This window comes from Rhagoletis pomonella, unplaced genomic scaffold (genome assembly GCF_013731165.1).
Source record: "Rhagoletis pomonella isolate Grant_MI unplaced genomic scaffold, Rhpom_1.0 Rhpom_scaffold_00008, whole genome shotgun sequence".
Lineage (NCBI taxonomy): Eukaryota > Metazoa > Arthropoda > Insecta > Diptera > Tephritidae > Rhagoletis > Rhagoletis pomonella.
The window spans coordinates 18,163,138-18,167,371 of NW_023458562.1; the positions used below are offsets into that span (position 1 = coordinate 18,163,138).

The 4,234-nt window shown below is 39.4% G+C and overlaps 1 pseudogene; it reads right to left on the reverse strand.

The window, feature by feature from the left end:
- Positions 1–733: 733 nt before the first annotated feature.
- LOC118745130 lies at positions 734–2,738 on the reverse strand (annotated as a pseudogene).
- Between the last annotated feature and the right edge of the window lie 1,496 nt (positions 2,739–4,234).

Here is a 4,234-nt window from a genome sequence, read left to right on the forward strand (position 1 = left end):
CGGTATTTGTATGACTTTTGTTAAAGATTTTGAGCATCAATTTCATCCGCCGGAGAGTCGGTGGCGAACGTCGCCGGCGTACAAATTATTCACCAGAACGAATCGCAAGTCGTCATTACGAAGTCGTTTGGCAAATTGGGTGTCATCGCTGTGGTGTGTGCTTGGTATACATACTACATACACTTTCTTAATTTTGAAATGGCATCCGTGAAGTGCAAAATGCTTAATTTTACTATTCCTCTCAGAGTATACTCAAATACGTGCGTGCTAAGTTTTGTTATGAAAGTATTATTTTTAAATACGAACATTTTTAGACTATAAACAAACAAAAAATATTAATTTTTACTATGCGTTGTTTCCTTCAGTGTACCAAGAATAAAATTTCATGACTCCAGAGGTGGAGCCGAAAGCATCAAGCGAGTTGAGCGTTACATATGTATGTATGCGATATTTGGGAAAGGCATACATATGTAAATGCGTATTATTTCAATAAGTTCAGTGGGTATACATTTGAGAAGTTCGCAAAAATTATGCAACTCGGATAAAAGCGAAGGTAATTTGTTTAATGCGTTAACAATGGGAGCAACGAAATTATTAACAATTTAGAAAATCCTTCTACATAAAATATTGAATAAATACATACGTGAATTTCTATTATCTTGGATCTTTTTTAATTTTTTAAAACATACATATGTATGTAAGTATATATTAACAATAATCAAAAATATTTATTAGCATGCGAGCACTCTAAGCAATCCACCGAAGAACGACTGCTTCATAGGGCATCAAATAAATTCGTTTGCTTAGGTCAACTTTGTCACTTAAATGCAAAAAAGAAATATAAAATCAAATATATATCGAGAATCAAACCACTTTCGACAACACCTACCCGTAATTGTGTGGTGAATATGAATTGAGCACCACATAGTCCACAGTCTTGTCGGCCAAACCGTCTAAGTATTCTATTTCGTTACCCAAATTGGCCAAAAAAACGGTACTCTTCGACGCCAGCAGCGGTTCTAAAAGATAAGCTCGATTAATTTAATGAACCCTGTTTTTGGCTACCCCTTTGATTGTCACAAACCTTACAACCTGAAAGACTTGTGTTTTCAGAGCGCCATATGAAAAGCCACCATCCTCCTTGAACGCCTTAAAGGCAGCAGTTTGCCTCAGTTTGATCATTGCCTTTAGTATATTCAAAGTGCTGCGTGCCACACCCCGCTGAGTTTGTACGTTGAGATAGTTGTAGTTAGAATTTACAGCCAGCCAAGTTGAGTTGCCTGTACTGAATCCGGCATTCTTTGATGTGTCCCATTGCATTGGCGAACGCTGTCCATCTCGAGAATTACCAGCGCCTGTGTCCAAATCAGTCATGCCTACTTCATCGCCCTAAAGTGTTTTGGAAAAAAATTATGTAATTTGCTTTCTTCCTTTAAGAGTATCTCTTACGTTATAAACAACAGATGCGCCGGGCAATGCCTGCACCAACATCGTCATCGCATCCTTCTTTTCCACACCTATGCGTGTAGCTGGGCGGCTTTGATCATGGTTTCCTACATGCCAATTGGCCTCTTTGTGCTGAGTCCACATAACATCCATCCACGATTTGATGGACGTTTCCAGTTGAGTTGCAGTGGTTGAGGCACGAACTTGAATTAAATTGAAATTCATTGGCATCTGGCTGCCAACGTGGGTTCCATTCGAAATATACTCGCTCAAACTATTCATGCTCCCAAATGACTCTGCTAATTGGATTCTAAGGAGTAAAGTATTGGACTTATATGTAAACCATTTCACGTATTTAGGTTAAATAAATACCTAGTGTCACCGCCATGTGCTGCTGTGTATTTGTCTAACAATGCACGCCATTCGTATAACAGTTCGCGGTTTTGTGGTAAATCCATTGTGTGCTCTCCTCTAATGACTTCATCTGGAAAGGTGCCGTTTGCGTAACGCGTCTCAATAAAGCAATGCACGGCATCAACGCGAAATGAGTCCACACCACGATCTAGCCAAAATTCTAAGGCATCGGCCAATTTTTGAAGCACCAGTGGATTGGTGAGGTTTAAGTCCGGTTGCTTGACTTGAAAACGGTGCAAATAATATTGCTGGCGTACTTCATTCCACTCCCATACGGAACCACCGCCTGCATCCTACAAAAGAAAATAGAGCACATGAAAGGTCGCTCGCCAAAAAAAAATATATATATACATATATATACTCGCATATTAACCTACCCAATTGCATGGCTTCTGACGCTCACCAGTTTCTGCATCGATTTTAGGATCAGCCCAAACATAAAAATCTTCGTAGCCATCTTCACGCCGTACCGACTTTTCGAACCACTCACACTCATCGCTGGAATGATTAGGCACAAAATCCATTATAATTTTTATTCCCAATTGATGCGCCTTTGCAATCATTGCATCAAAATCATCCATTGTGCCAAATATCGGGTCCACCCTGGTGAAATTAGATACATCGTAGCCCATATCCGCCATCGGTGACTCGTAGATAGGCGAAAGCCACGTAGCGGTGATGCCAAGTTCCTTCAGGAATTCAAGACGAGACGTGATGCCATTCAGATCACCTATACCGTCGCCATCACTATCCATAAAGGAGCGAGGGTAGATCTGGTAGAGCGCTGCGGATTCCCACCAGTCAACTTCAGTTGCCGCCGTAACTCTGCAGACGCAGAGGACTACCGCTACTAGTAAGCGTAATAAGTGGCACGACATCTCGATGAGTACTGATCGAGTAAGCTATGCCCGGACTTGTCTTTTATACCTCAACGCATTTCGAGATAAAGGTATTTATCGTTTGCTGTTATTTCCTGTATGGAATGAATGAAACGAAAGAGTGCTGATAATGTTTCGAGTTGAAATTATAAATGAATTCACGGCTTTTTGGTAGTGACTATACATAGTACGTATTTAAGTAAATATATACTTGAATGTGATTAAACACATCTTTATTAGTATTTATGTATGAATTTGAGCATTTCTGTTTTCGTAGTCATTGCTTGGCCAAGTGGATGTAGCGATTAGAATCGTCTCTGGAAAGACGCATTTATTGCCAAATTTTTCGAGGTACATACTTAAGTTTGCCTTCAAATTGGCTGTTACTTCTTATCAAAGCAATATCTTTGTTGCTTGTGCTCGCAGAGTCAGAGTAAGCCATTTCAAAACCGAGCGATTTTACCCACGAATAAAAGTTACTTTATATATATATATATATATATTGGGCCTTAAAGTAGCCCCAGACGTGTGGACTCATGGCAAAAAGACAACGCAACCGACTTCAATTTTCATATATTAGTTTAGGAGTACCGTTTATTAAGAAAATGTAATATGTAAAATAAAATAAAATCCGCAAAAGAAAAGAAAAAAAAAAACGAAAAAATATCCAAAATTCGAATCTTAAGAATTAGTTTCTCATAAAAAAACTTACATGTCCCAGACCAGTCCAAAATGGAGGCAGTTCAGATCGCGCTCAAAAGTTTGGCAAAGGGGAGGCAAGTGCCACTTCGTAGGGCATCGCCATGTTAAAAAAGACAGTTGAAAGCATTGATTTGGGATAGATGAAGAACCAATTCAATTTAGTCGGCGGGAGTTTTGAACCAGTTTATGTAGCTGTAGGGAACAATTTAACGGTTAAAGTATTATTATCATGATTAGATTAGATAGAAGACACCTTGACATTAATAATTTTGAAACAATGGTGAATCACTATTGCCACTAGCTCCTGCTATAGACTGAGAAGTTAACGGAAGAGCCATGTCCTCTATCGTCGTACAAACTTTACCACTCAAAAATTCTCCAAACATTTCCATGCTAGTGTATGAGTCTGAAGCACGTACGATAGCAGAAAATCTACGGTATTTTATACGTCAGCAATGGCTGTACGAGATTTACAACGCCATGCACATATTTATGTGGTTCATTGAATGAAAATACGTTGCTCCCGCTAGCTTCTACTCTAACCCTGCAAAAATCGTTGGACCATGTAGTCTATGTGTGGTATATTGGAGTACTTACAAAAGTGTTCCTCTGTCATGCTATAGCGGACAAATTTGTGTCTCTGCACCAGCTTATTGTTACCCGATCACTGCTCGTGTTTTAACGAAATGTGATTGAAGTTCAGCATTTGAAAGCACATTTGCATTTGCTGTAGCTGAACGTGTAGAGATGCTGGCTGTTAGTTCTTAGTTCCCAGCATGTTCGGGTTCGAATGT